Source organism: Triturus cristatus, chromosome 10 (genome assembly GCF_964204655.1).
Source record: "Triturus cristatus chromosome 10, aTriCri1.1, whole genome shotgun sequence".
Lineage (NCBI taxonomy): Eukaryota > Metazoa > Chordata > Amphibia > Caudata > Salamandridae > Triturus > Triturus cristatus.
The window spans coordinates 245,707,393-245,722,894 of NC_140593.1; the positions used below are offsets into that span (position 1 = coordinate 245,707,393).

Genomic DNA, 15,502 nt, shown 5'->3' on the forward strand with positions numbered 1-15,502 from the left:
GTGCGCTCACTCAGGGTCGCGCTGATGCCGGCCCCTCCGCAGGTGTTAGTGGCCTCTCCGGTGCTGCTTATGCCCTGAACCGGGCCTGGGAAGCGCTCTTTAGGGCGGCGGCAGGCAGGAGAATTGTCAAGGCTCGACTTGCCTCGGCGCCATCTTGGCCACGCCCCGCGTTAACATTATTTAAAATATTGATAACCATGTCCTAGAAAGCAGCTCAGAACCCTTAGATGACAGTATGGCTTAGGGTGACTTTTTTTTTTTTTAAATCTTTATTCGGTGATTAAAAAACACCATAAAAGCACATATATATACATGGATAAAAAGTCATTAAACATTAATCAAGATCCTTATACAAAGTTAGTGCAAATAGAGATACCGACATACAGGATCATAAAAAAGGAAAATCCAAAGTCTTTCATTCCTCTCCCCTAGTCATCTTTAATCGGACCGCAACCTTAATAAAATTCATAATACAGCACAATGTTAGTGGATCAGAGGCTTTTTGCAAAAAGACTAATGTGTCCCTGGCACGTTCCTGTTGGGCTTTTTTTAAAATATTTACGAGAAATCTGCGCCTGGGCATAGAGAAATAGGGACAGAGCAAAACAAAATGAAGGGAATCCTGCGGAGACCTGTTGTCGCAGCCGCAGGGTCCCTTCTGCTCAATTGACGTGGTGAAACCTGCTGGTGAGGCCAACATAAAAGGAAGTAAATTCAGTCTAAAACGGCACATAAGAAATCTATCCTGTGCATTATGCACAAGATACAGATAAGGCTCCATACCCTCCACACTCTTTACCAGATTATGAGCCCTCACAGTCTTTTTAACACCTTCAGCCTCAGCTCTACATTGGGTTTTCCGCTCTAGGAAAATTTCCCCTACTGGTTTCTTGTGCTGGGCTGAAATTGATGTGGGGTTCGTGAAGAGGTTTCCAAAGCCTAAATCTTCAAGGGTGTTTCTTACATATTTAAGCCAGGGGATGCGCATACAATGGGTCCTATCTAAGCAGTCCAATAAAATTTCTCTGCTTAGATGCGCATCTGGATTAACCCATATTTTTTTAGCCAGGCCACAATTGGCCTAAGTTTTAACAGGTCATCCAAGTATGGTCTCCCTAGCTCCCTATGAGCTATGATTCCAGCGGTACTTGGTGGTGCCCTCAGGATAGATTTCAGATATTTGTTTTCTTCCTGTTGAATTCTAGTGGTGTTCACAAAGCCCCATACTTCTGCCCCATAGATTACTTTGGAGCATGATACGGAGCCATACAAGTTCATCACCTGTTCCGGGCTCCATCTACCTAGCCTCCTGCCATATCCAGCTATAGCCCCATTAGAGGCAATCATTTTGCTACAACGTTCCACCACTAAAGAGTTAAACTGCAAAGCACCATCAAAGGTTACTCCAAGATAAGAGAACGTTTTGACCTCCTCTAAAGTATGGGTGCCTATTGTATAAGTAAATTTAGAGGAAGGTTTTTTGCCGGCCAGGAGTACATATGATTTGCCCAGGTTGACAGATAGATCCAGTGTACTCATGAACCTAACAAACCCGTCTATCAGGATTTGTAAGCTTCGAGGTGTGCGTGCAAGCAGAACCGCGTCATCTGCGTAAAGCAGAACAGGAATATGCCGCGCCCCGACCCTTGGGGAATCTGCCTTTAACCCCAAGAGAAACTGCTCCAGGTTATTAATATAAAGGGAGAACAAAAAAGGGGCAAGAATGCAACCTTGTCTGACTCCACTCTTAGAGGGAAAAGAGTCAGACAATCCTCCCTCCCTATTAAATCGAACCTTGGCCGTGGTGTCGCTGTGTAATTCCCTTAATATGGTAATTAAACCACTCTCAATCCCCATGCTTAACATCATATCCCACAGCTTTCCTCTATTGACGTGATCGAATGCTGCTGCCAGATCCATGAATCCCATATAAATGGGTTCATCACTGGCCAGAGTATATTTGGCAGTCAGCATGTAAAGGTTCAGGCATTGGTCACTGGTGGACCTCCCTGTCCTAAACCCGTATTGAGTGTCCGAGAAGATGTTATTCTCTTCGGACCACTCGGACAGTCTGTTGAGGATTGCCCTACCCAAAAGTTTAGCCGATACGTCAATCAGGGAAATGGGCCTGTAGCACTTGGGGTCATCCCTATTGCCCTTTTTGAAGATTGGCACGATGATCGCTTTAGACCAGGATGGTGGCAGGCCGCAAATGGTCGCAGTATTTATGACCCTGGTCATCAGCGGGGCCCATAGTTCTATATTACTAAGAAACAGGTCAGGGGGAATTCCATCCGGCCCCGGGGCTTTATTTTTAGTCAGACCCTCCATCCCTGCAGTAATCTACTTAAGAGTGAATACTACCGAGGGAACCTGACTTGTGGTTACGGGTGACTCTACATGGATACCGGGCTCATGGTTATATAGACCCCTAAAGTGTGTGACCCACTGCTCCGGGAGGATGCTAACCCCTATCTCTGGGGAATCATTTTCTTGAAAGGTCGGTTTATTAATGATTCTCCAAAATCCCGCTAGATCCCTTCTTTCGCCTGCCTCTCTTAAGTCTGCCCAAGCTTCTGCCTGCAGGGCACGTTTCCTCCTTTTGGTCTCTTTTTTATATTTTTCTCTGCACCCCTTGATTTTTTGAGGGTCCCTTGGTTTTAGCTTAAGGGAGCATTTCAACTCCCTCAGTGCCTTAGAGCAGTCTTTATCAAACCACCGGGGATTTACCAGATTACATGTGGGCGCACTGGTCCTAAGTAGGCCATTGACCAGGTTAGCAATCTGGTCAAATGCTTCCAGTACCCTTGGTCCCTGGACTTCTAGGTCTAGACAGTCGTTAATGGCTAGTCGGCCCTTGTCGCCCAAAGTTTTATAAAACTTTACCCCATCTATTTTGGACCATTTCAGTCTCCTACCTTGATCTGTGACCCTCTCCTCAATTGAGCGGTGGACTCTAGTTCCAGCACCCACCCTATACGAGAGCATCAAAACAAGGGGATTGTGGTCACTAAAACTGCTCCAATCTATCCCTACACTGATTATTTTGTTTATCAGGGATCTCGAGGCCAAAATATAATCTATAATAGATGAGCAACCCCTGCCCTTGAAAGTTGGTGGGACTGAACCATCCGACTGTGGGTCTATCATATTAATGGTATGCTCTAGGTCGTACTTAAGCCGAAGCAACCTAAGAGCCAACCCAGTAGGCGTATGAGAAAAATGCGGACCCTTCTCCATTGGACATTGTGACCAGTCTGTGTTTACCTTGACCAGTGCCGGACAGAGGTGGCAATTAAAGTCTCCCACTAAAAGCAGCCCGTGCGGCGGCCCCTTATTTTGGAATGTTGTTTCTTGTCCCAGCCTATGGTCTAGTTCAGCTAGTAGCGGGATATGGTTGTTTACTATCTCAGTGTTATAGATGTTAAGAACAGAAAATCTTAACCCCTTTCCGAGGAACCGAACTACCTGAATCCCATGTGAGTTCCAATCTGGGGAGGACCAGGAGCCTGGGAGGTCTAAATCTGCGTAGATGGACAAACCGCCCATTGCTCTCCCTGATCTGGATTTTCAGGCGGGGACAAAAAAACACTTGTACCCCTGTAGATGGTAATTATTCACCAAGGCCCATGTCTCCTGTACACATATAACTTGAAATTTTCTAATAAAATCAACCCATTCCTTGTTATTAAATTTGCCCGCTATGCCTGCTACATTCCAGGAGATGAATCTCACTCCCTCTCCGTCTTGAACCCCCCTGGGGCCTTGATGGTATCTCCTGTAATGACCCTTGCGTAGCCAGCCCATGTCCCCCTCCTATACCTTCTATGGCTGTAGCGTTAGGTTCAGCAAACATGGAAATCCCCACACCACTCAGTAGAGTTTGCTGAGCCTGAGAGTTTTGCTCCTCCACCACCTCTACCAAAACGCCCTTATCCATGTGACCCTGGGGGACATTATCTGTTTGTCAATCCACCCCCTCTAGACCGTTCAGGCAAGTAAACCGGTTATAGGTGTGCAAGGGTGGTTCTGGTCGGCCAAATAATGGCCTAGGGTTGAAGGCCCAGTGTCTCCCCCTCCTGCCAACCCTCTCCCAGTTGTCATGAATTTGGGGCGGCTGCAATGGGACTGGAATAATGGGGAAAAAGAAAGATACACGAAGGGTTTGGATAGTGGATTCTCTGGATCTATTCTTCCCTTGGCATATGTAGGACACCGTTCCTGTGTCCCTAAAACTCACCAATATGCAGTCCCCTATAATAGATTTGTATGTTCTCCCCACCCATGGCACCCTTCTTACCATTATGATTTCGTTATTAAGGTGTGTCGGGAGGGGTCTATTTATGTTTAACCACTTAATTACCCTACTTTTCAGGGCACAAAAATCCTCAGTTTCACCTTCTTCGAGTGAGGGGACACCCGCCATGACTACAGTGAGATCATTAGTCTCTGGGGGTAGGTTAGGTCTGCGTGGTCTCAAGGGAAGCTTCATTAGGGGAGTCGGTGTGGTCCTATCTACCGGCTGTGCCGGATGAACAGGGCCTGAAGGAGGAGTAGGCATGTTAGAGTTAAGGGGCTTAGTTGATGCAGGCTTGGGCCTTAGGGGTTTTTGCGGGGTTTTTAGGGTGACTCATAAATGGGCACTGGCAGAGGCAAGTGCTATATCGACGGCTTCTATTGGGTGCAGGTGGAATCACACTCTGGAACCCATATATGAAGAAGCTCTTTGAAAGATTGCATCCTCTTCTCTCTCCGATGTGCTCCTATTTTAAAACTTTAATGGGCAGAGGGCCTCAGGCACCACTCTCTGGGTTGTCCTCTCCTTCTCTGTGAATCGTGACTGTTAGACTGTTGCAGACAGCAAGGCAATGCCCCCTATACGTATTACATAATAGACTTTCTCTCCCACCTCCAGTCACCTCATGAACGTTATTAATAAGTAAATTGTTTCCTGTACTATCCTCTCTACTTTCTCTATGTTATATGGGAGGCCTCTCCCACCTACGAGCCTGTGTTCTGATTATGATTATTGATAATATTGTTCCTCTCTTATGGTATTAGCTTTTTATATAAGGATCGGATATTTCAGCTTGCGTTTGGAACCCCAACTATTAGATTCCTCGGGAGACCTTGATTTCTGGTATGGTTACTTGATCGAATTCATTCTTAGATTCTGGGATCTATTGATGCCTAATATACATTTGCTTGTATCTTGAAAATGCCAATAAAAAGAGTTTAAACAAAAATCCTTCCGACAGTAACAGACTGGGAGATTTTTAAGTGTTGCCTGTTTAGTAAACATACAGGTTTAGAACGTTTGGCCCACTTTATGTCAAGGTAAGGAGAAAGAATGCAAGAATAATACACTAGGACATTTCAACCTTTAGGTAAATTCAAAGACACATTTTGATGTGTTCCCGTCATATAGCTGGATAAATAAACCAAGTAACATTGAGCTTGGCATTCTACAAGAGCTTCCAATAAAGTTTATTCTAACACCAGAAACGTGTCAAAAGAAATGCTCTTGTTGACAGTGAGTACTTACAGGCAGAGAGGACGCCTTCTTGAGAACAGGATTCAGGTCCCATTATAAATATGGTTGATGGGAATAGGAGGTTATCCAGGGGTTAAGAAAATTGCTAGTAGGACTCCCTGCAATGGAAAGAGACTGGGGTCATCAGAGTGTGCAGAGGCGTTAAAAGTAGAAAACATGTTTCTTTTCTTGGAAAGAAGAACCAAGACATTAACAATTCAGTCTCCTTTGCGAATCTCCTCACACAGTTGAACCGCCAAGTAGGGCGTGGGTTCAAACTCTCGAAACCTGTTCCACCAGTCAAACGCACCACAGAACTTAGGGTGGCTCACTGCAGTCTGCCTTACACACATTTCAATGTTTCCAGCATCCTGCAATGTAAAACAAATTATTGTAACTAGCACTTCTAATTAGGGCAGTGCTGTTAGCCAGGAAGGCAACAAGAGCGCATGTATGGGCCGGTGCTCAGACAACCAAAAGGGAGATCATGCATATAAAAGAAGGAATGTACCCAGTATCACCACACCCTGGGAGGCGCTCGCTCTTTACTCTGGAATCATGCCAGCAAACCAGAGGTGCTGTCATCACACCCAATTTTAACAGAGAGCTTTCGTTGTACACAACTGACCAGCATTGTGTTTTTTTACTGTGACACGTGACTGAGCATCAAGCATCATGGAAGATTATAAAACAGTTTTACCACACCTCAACAGCATATACTTTTGCTTACATAGCATTAAAAGCGCCAAGAAGCTAGTTTTGATACGAACTAAAAAAAAATCCTGTTTTTATAAAATGCAATCCTCCTAGTCAACTGGTGTAAAAAACATAGATTCGTATGCCGCCTAACAATATTTGACCAAAGTTGCTGCAATATATATTAACTTTAGGAAAGGAAAGCAGGGGAAATACATATTTACCCGTACAGATTTCAAAAGCCTGAGGCCTCAACTACTTTTCCTACTCCCCGAAACAACCTCTCAAGTTTTAAACCCCAAATCACTGCATCCGTTCGCAATATTTGAAGTCCGTGTTTACTTTTTCAACCAAATATTTTGCCTGAAAGAGGATTACATGTCAATGAGTATCAAGAGAAGGTTTTCTTTACACAGCAGTCCCGAGAGGTGATGTATAACATTTTTGGGGGTTTGTAACATTAACAATTTTTTTTCAAATGTTCATGAAATCTCTCTTGCTGCGTGTTGTGATGTAGAACCACTTACCCACGAAGCCTGTTCCCATCCTTAGTTCGATGTTCCGCCCGTGTCTACTTCGAGAGGTGCTCAATTTGTGACTTAATTAGGAACGTATTTTCACAGCCCGTGATAGGATTTTTGGGCGAATAAGACTACGCAGTCCCAAAACGCTCTTTGCTAGAATTTAAGCTCATAGCGTTATGGCACTAGCCTTTTTATATATAAACCCACATCCCATATGTGTAGTTGCAGCAGCACGGAAAGTGCTCGTTAAAAAAAACGGCACATTGAGCACGGTTTTTATTAATCAAACTGATATGCCCTTTCGCAAAAAAGAAGGAAAAAAAACAGTATTTGCTTGCTTCTTGTCAAGCAAAATCATATTCAGTTTTAATGCATTCTATTACTAAGCAGCTACACAAAACAGCATGAAGTACTAGAACATTTAAAAAGGAACCACTTGCAACAAGAAAAGCATGCGGTGGATAAAAATGTCAACTCAAAACTTTTTTTATCGGTACAAGCCGACAGTGCATATTGTGACGTTCCCTGTGCGAGGCTGAAAAAGACGGCGGGGGGAGGGGAGGCAAAAGTTACGGCGCTGCTTACTCAGAGCACGTGAGATCATCAGACGGCTCAGTGGGAAAGGAGATAAACCGAGGGCATGTCCCCAGGCCTCATCCCATGTTTACTAGAACATTTTCGAGCTATTTTGAACACGTATTTTCTACTGGTAGCTAGCGTCAGCTCGGGGCAGTTGCATCCATATGTGCCTTTGTATGTTAGCTGACTTATCACGAGGCTTGCTTCACAAACGTCTTGCATTTCCGATCTGGAGGAGGTGGGGTGGGGTGGGGAGCAGAGAGAGTGAGAGAGAGCTCATGGAATGACAAAAGAGTAGTTCTCTGCATGCAAAGCAACAGTGATAAAAGTCAGCAAACAAAAAGGATGGGAATATACACAGGAAGAGGAAGGCAAGCCATCAGATAACAACCATTGGCAAACCCAATAGGTCTCACCTTCGGGACTTATCTCTCTGCCAATGTTTTTGTCATGCTGCAGATCCCCGATACTGTGTGCGTGGCTAATTTTTTATTTTTTTTTAAACTGGAAAAAAGCCAATATGGCTGTCCGGTTCTACTGTAGGATCACACGCATGGGCAGCTACACACTTGCGCATGTGCTTTTTTACTTTTTGTTTACCTATCCAAGTTGGATTGGTAGTCAAAAAAAAAAAAAAAAAATATGCAGGGGAAGGAAGTAATATAGGGGGTGGGAAGGGGGAAGCAACACAGGGGCATTGAAGGGAGGAAGCAACATGGAGTGTGGGTTCGAGGGAAGCAGCAGGGAGGGAAGCACCTGGACAAGACAACCAGGAGATGGTGAGAAACACACGGGTGAGAAAGCAACACTGTGGATTGGGGAGAAGCACACTAGGGCAAGAGCATCACAGAGGCGGCCAGCAACAACCACACAATTGTGGTGGAGGGGAGAAATACACGAGGGGACAGCTGGAAAGCACATGCACTACTATCATAGGATGCTTAAACCGGAAAAGAAAAATGAGTTTCTGAAAAGGAAGCAGCAGAAGGGCACACCTAGGTCCATGCTCCATGGGAGGAACAAGCAAGAAGAGGAAGGAAAGTCCACAAAAGCTAACAAATACCCAATAAGCAAAAGAGAGGGACAATGAGGCCAACCAATGGTAAACAGTGGGTGGGCACCAAGCCCAATATAAATTGAAAAAGATTCTTGCAACAGGCAGCACATGTGCAGTCTTGTATACAAGACCTAGAAAGCAAGCAAACGAGTGACAACAGACCCAACAAATGGTAAACAGTTTACAGGCTCTAAGCCCACTGTAAGTGCACAATTGGCCTTTCGAAATCATACATCTTGAAATCTCAAAAGAAAGTACGATGTCAATTAACTGCAAAATTTATTTTCTGCATTAAATTTACAGGATACTGGTAAACAATAACACATGTATCTAGCTATCTGGTCTCTTATCTAGGTTAGTTTAAGGTTAATAAAAACCATTACAACATATTTGAAACAAGCAATGTCACAACTTAAAAAATATACACACATTTAAATAGGAGCACAACTAGTCTATGCCTTATTACAGAAATGGTAGAAAAAAACATCACACAAAAAGGGTACTATAAATGCAAGTTATGATACTCAAAGATAAAACAAATCTTACATTCAATTGATCGTTTGTTCTAGCAACAAAGATCAGAAAAGCTTAGGATATATTTTGAACCCCCAATTTCTTTATAATGGGGCAGAGTCTGCTTATCACTGATGTTCATTCAGGGTTTTTCCAATATAATCAAATTAGGCTAAATTGATGAAGTAGTTATGGCTGACACACCACTGCTAAGGAGATGCAAGGATAGTTGCAAGAGTTAAATCGTAAGAGGCTATCAAACAGCTCCATGTTTTCAGTTTGGCAACGGTAAAGAGGTCTGTCAACCTAGACTCCTTGGTCGTATGTCCCTAAAACAATTAATCAAACACCCTAAATAATATATAGGGGCATCCATCTAATCCTGGATCATTTTTATCCAATGAAAGCTCCTAAGTAAGAGTGCAGTCTGGGCCACAGGAATTATAATATTCGTGGACTCTGATGCTTTCTCCGTAATTATGAATTTCCTACATCTACGCCATAATGCAACATCTTTTGGATAATTTGCAGATTTCAACAAATAGAAGATTGTTTCTAGCTCAAACACACTGAAAATCAGCAAATAAACACTGTGCGCATGTTGCAACACAAAGGCAAACCCTTTGGAAAACTTAGTTGGTCACCCAGCAGCTATTGATTAGGTACTACAGTTGTAAAAAAATGCTGTCCACGTAGGAGGAGGACTTTTGTCTGCGCCCTGGAAAAAAACGTTCATATTTAAATGTAATTCAAACAAAACAGAAGTAATACATGTTTCATTATTCGTTTACATTCTTGCTAAAATACCTACATCACAGACTTCGCCTCAACACAGCAGTTATTTCAAGATCATCCTCAGTGCAGAAGAATCAGAAATATTTTACTTACGTTTGTAGGGCCTGATCTCTTGAATCCAACAGTGACTCATGGTAAGACACTTACATTACCCATATTTAAACTACTGTCCTGAAGGCTCTTTCTTGATTCAAAGAGGTTGTTCCTGAGGCCCGCATTGTGAAAAGAGATTGAAATCCAAAACTCAGATCAGTTTTAAAACAGATCTGCGACATGCAGGGTAAAACAGGAACACGTTTTATCACTAGAAGTATGAACAAGCAGGTTTATTTTCTGCTGGATGCTCCACTGAATCACGCATTCTATGCAAACAATTTTACTCAGTGAGTTAGAGACACACGTATTTTTATGCCAGACAAAATTATTTTTTGGTGAATAATATTTTTAATTGGATCTGCCATCTGCCAAATGTATACTTTTCCTTCTTATGGGACCCTTGTAATTTATATAGTATTGAGATCACTCGTGTCAGTGTGAGGTAAAATACCAAAATATCGAGATAATGTGAAAGAATATGTTGCATAATTTGCCTTTCCTTTAGGTATAATTTGTTACGTGTTAAAATGCCAAATACTATACATGCATGCATTAACAATGTTTATATCACTGCAGTTCCTCTATACACGTGCTCATGTCAGCAATTAATGCAGAATAACAGGTATTGTTTGCTTCTTATAAAGTGAAGAAATCTACGACTGGGATAGTCAGGTTCAGCAACAAACACTTTCTTACTGCACACCCTTAGGAATGCACAGATCCATGACTGGCATCCCACTTTAAATGCTCTCCAGAAGATCTTGGCCAAGTAATTGTCAAAACAATTGAGAAACCAGAAAATGTATTCCACCTAAATCACATAGTTATATGCTAGTGGATCACATTCTGGGTGTTGGCTTTCATGGAGTGTGCGGTCTCCAGTGGTGTGGCAGTAAACATAAAAGAGTGCATGGCCGGATCCATGACGATGGCCACCAGGGAGTCAGTATTTGATAGTTAAGAAGCATTTGGTGGTCCATGAACTACGTTGTTTATAGTCCACTAAAAACAAAGAACAGTAATTTCTCTACTCCTCAAAATCCCTAGTGGGTTGGCAAAGCCCATTCCCCACCCACCCACAAAGGTAGGTCAGGTGATCTCTCACATAAAAATTTCATTGAGGTCACTAAAACATATGGTTGCATATTTTCTAGCCCAAAGAGACATAGAAAGGTATAGTTGTAGACAGGGTTTCCGTCCCTACAACCAGCATAACTGACGCCTACTTTTCACAGCTCTTAACACAACATGTATGCCTCAATCCCAGCCTCTATCATAATATCAATATAAAACTGTTTGATTCTTCACAACCTAAAGAATCCCTAGTTATACGATAGACTGGCTCAATTTTTCAGCAGCCCCGGGGCACCCATCTCTAAACAAGATCCTGTTTGTAGTTGAATAATGTCCCAAGATTACAATTCAATTCTGCTTTCCTCAAAGAGGATCATATCATCAAAGGAAGTGGTGCATCACGAAATGTATGCCAGTGCATTCCCTTAGTATATACTGGGATACACGAGATGCAGGCCTCAAAGCTGAAATCAAGCTAGTCTAATCATGTTTTCTACTTCTGGAAATGTTAAGCCTTGTGGAGATGGGCAAGCGACCTCCAGCTGGACTTCAGGCTGGACTGTCCCCATGAGGCACAGGGTCAAGACTGATTTGCATAAGGCCATGTATGAACTGAGGTGGCGTGGTGAGCAAAATAACGATGGATTAAATCCAGATCTGTGACTGGGGGTGAATGTTTTGCCAATGTACAACATTCCGTCCATCATCTTGTGTGTTTTGCAAGCGACCTCCAGCTCCTGATCTGATGTCAAGGAATCCTGGATTAAAATCCTGCTTTTAGGTATTGGCATAACCACACGGAAAGGTGCGAGAAAAATGTGCAAGTACACATATATTTTGCATTGACTTCCGGAATGTAGATATACTAAGCAACTATAGCCTGTCCTACTGTTTGCAAAGTAATAAAAACACAAAGCTGCACCCAAGCAAAGAGACCGGATTTGTGTTCTTCTCTTGGATCTGGTATGAATTAACCATCAGAGTTCGCAGGAGTGCATTCATGAGTTGTTTCCTCTAAATGTACCAACCCACTTTTTACTGAATATGTAGAGATTACGCCTCCAAATGATCCACACTCTGGTAGAAAGCCTTGCCTCAAGCACCAACACAATGACACAGTGAAGGTTTCTTCGAGGATGTTTTCAGAATTACTTATCAGTGTAATGATATGCACACACAAAACATGGAAGTGAAAAAGACAAGAATCTTTTTTAGACAACGGAAGAGACTATCACCTGCTTCCTGGTTTCAGTAGCCCCTCTTTCAATCTATATTTTCTCATGGGCTGGGCCGTGTGTGACAGAGCGAGTGAGAGAACGAGACACAGAGAGGCACTAAACCATTTAAGGGGAGAGTGAAGATTCAACCCAACAATATGTCAGACAATTTAAAGACAAATGGTCCTTCTTACTCATCTACTATAACCTGTTGCAATACCAAAGTGAGATGACTTAAAATACAGACAGTAGAAATGTGATCACTGCTTCCCACTGTTCCACCATCCTCTTAACATGTCTAAAGTCTAAGCTACCTAGAAATCCAACTGTCATATTATAAAGTGTGAGGGGAACTTAAGAGCAAAGAGCTAAGCAGGCTCAGAAATTATTTTTTGGTACCAACAAGTACTCCCTCGCCTCTTTTTAATGCACTACAAATAAGAGACAATTTTTCACTTATGGATGTGGTAGTTGATCTAGGGCTATATAGGACCACAGCAGTGGAAAGCAACAATATAATAAGGACTCTTAGTGCTTCATTGAGGTTGTAATGGGTACCATTTTACAGCAACTACTCTTCAGGATGATGGGGGCCAGAAATGATGATCATATCAATTCTAAAACTTTCCACTAAATAAAAGACAAACAATTAAGCAAAGAAGCCTAATCTAATTGCAAGAAAGTGGGTTATAGTTGGAAATGATGGGAGTCCATCACAGGTAAGGTTCCCTGTTTTCCGTTTTTACAGATAAACACAGAAAAACATTTATTTTCTTGTCTACATTTAATTTTAAATGTAGAAAAACGGAAATTGGGTGCTTTTTGAGCGATTCTAAATGCACTTTGCCATGACTGCCAGGCCAATAACTGTGTGGATTGATGGGTAAGGAGGTTTAAAAAAAAAAGGAATTTTAGTAAAGAGGCTGCCTGAACAGCAGTAGATATGCACAAGGCTGATAGTGAAATGTGAATATTTTCATATAAGTGCATTGATTTATTGTCTGCGGGTGTTCATATCACTGAAACCTGGCAGACATTCAAGCAAGTCTGCATATTTATTGGTTAAATAAATATGGAAGTATATCAGTTTCAGCCTTTTTTTTCCTCACAAAATCCATAATATATCTGGATATAGATAAAGTTGGGGGAAAAAAATATGGATGAATACAGACGGAATGTCAAAAAAAAAAATATCATAAACCCGGGAGCCCTAATCACTAGTAATTAGTATAAAAATCTTCCTTTTACTGAGAAGCAAGTACCCCTTTGAAGTACTTGATTCTCAGGGTAGTGAGGCAAAGCAGTCCAAATCTTACTCAGGGTAGGTGCTGTGGGATAGAAACGCAGGCATGCAACAAACACTGAGTAAATCACTGTCCAGTCAGTGATTTTTTTTACATAAAAAGAAAAGGTACTTTACTGCAATTACCCTACCACCGTGACTACGGCAGTCCGATGGACTGCAGCAGTTTTAATTAGGCCCATACTGTTGTCTGGACAGAGCTTTGTGACAGCAAAAAGCCACAAAATAACCGACACAGCTGCCCGGTCCTTCATCTCCAAAATTTCAAAGGAGTGCGCCTTCTGTGCCTGGCTCCAGAAGTTTGGCGACCTCCCTTTTGTTCCTCTGAGGATGAGCAGTCTTAGGCCTGTGGCAATATGAGAAGGCAATTTGGGCATGCATATTCTGCCCTGCCCTTTTCCTTTAAAAGGAACAAGAATAATCACTGCCAGCCAGCCATATCAGGTGGGGAATGCTTTGATCGTCCAGCTGGCCAGTACAGTAATTAATTAAGCCAGGTAGGCGATTCACCGCCAGAATTTATTTAATTGCAGTCAGAAAAAATGACACATTGTGACGCACCAGAAGAGCAATTAGGATGGAAATAATGTTTTTTTGTGCAATCTGGACCCATGTTTATCCTTGAAATTCATGTGGTAAACTAGTCTCTAGACCACACTATGCCAAAACTGAACTTATAAGGCCTGCATCTCCCATGAACAATTTATTAAGAGTCCCTTCAGCATCAGGCTACCTCGGTGCACTAAAAATGGACTGAGTTAGAAAGTAGCCTCACTTGCTCAGCCCATACATGCATGAGTAAACATGTTTACATACAACCAGCCCAGATCCCCTTAACCCAGCTGCTCAGCAGCTGACTTTATATTAAAATGAGGACATGGTGGCTAGAACTCACAATTCGTTTTGACAGATATTACATTAAGACTAAGTGAGACTAATATACAGCAAAGATCTAAAAACCAGGCAGTCCAAGCATCGAAAACCTAGATGGCATAAGATTTGGAACTCACTGTTTCACACCAACCATCTTGACAGACAGATGCACAAAATCACCAAACCGTTCGCAAAGGTTTCAAAGGCTTCAAGAATTAGCCAACTAATGGTATAATAAATTACATAGTTAAACAATCATGGCAAGAATATGTCCGCCTCAGATCATGCAACTAAACATGCGCTTTTGAGTATAAAGATACAACTAGTAAGCTGGCGCATAATGAACAAAAATAGCCAACTGGTGCACAGAGGTTCTTGCACGATAGCATCCAAGCACAACTTTCAATACAAGTTAAAGCAGTAAAATGTTCTAAATACATCCTGAAATTATAACATTTCTAAAATTAATTAATGTGAGGTGTGTATAGGAGTGGAAAGGAAAAAATAAGTGGAAGACAACACTAAAAATGACTACATCAAACTGTCCATCCAAGCTGTAGCTCTGATATCCCACTCCAAGATAACACCCACCTGTCAAAAATGAGCCTTGAAGCCCAGGGGTGATCAAATCTAGACTGGCTGCTTCAACCAATCAAATCGGTTGACAACTCTCTCAATAGATACAATTTTAATCCAAAAATGTCTGTATAACATGCATTCAACTTACCCAATTTCTAGCGAGTCAGACAAAGACTCTGACATGCAGTAGGACTCACACCCTGAAAGGGAGGACAATTTAATATGCTTCGTCATCAGCATAGGAATACCATCACAACCCATTTATTTTAGCAAATCTATTAAGCATGCAAAACCCTACCTCATTTACAAATATTGGGAATGGTAGCAAACTCACAGGCAACATCTAATCTCGGTCAATGCATTCAGTGTATTATTTTAATTGTCGGCCTTACACCACATACAGAAACAAACCACAAAGAAGTCTGGAAAGTCTAAGGGTTGGGACAGGATTCTTGCCCTTCAACTCAACAAGGAGCTCCTTCACAAGGCATCTGAAGCATCTGCCAGACAGTAATAAGATTTGAAATCTACTGGATGCACAGACTGCCCAGGCCTTGCATTCATTTCAGGGATGTCCTGCCATTTTACTGTAATTGTAAGCACAACCTGTCTACAGGGACTTTGCCATTTTCACCAATACCTGCTCAGAAGTATTTTTATAAA

General features: G+C 42.2%; 1 protein-coding gene across 14 annotated transcripts in view; it reads right to left on the reverse strand.

Annotated features, from left to right (window-relative positions):
- The window catches only part of SNX13 (sorting nexin 13), a 558,687-nt gene that overhangs the window by 467,452 nt on the left and 75,733 nt on the right, over positions 1–15,502 (reverse strand). For 9 of the 14 annotated variants that reach the window (XM_085630906.1, XM_085630899.1, XM_085630907.1 and 6 more), the window contains exon 2: positions 5,546–5,652. The exons of the other annotated variants lie outside the window; for them this stretch is intronic. The gene's annotated coding sequence lies outside the window, so the exon portion shown is untranslated. The remainder of the gene's footprint in view (positions 1–5,545; positions 5,653–15,502) is intronic. 14 annotated transcript variants of the gene reach the window in all.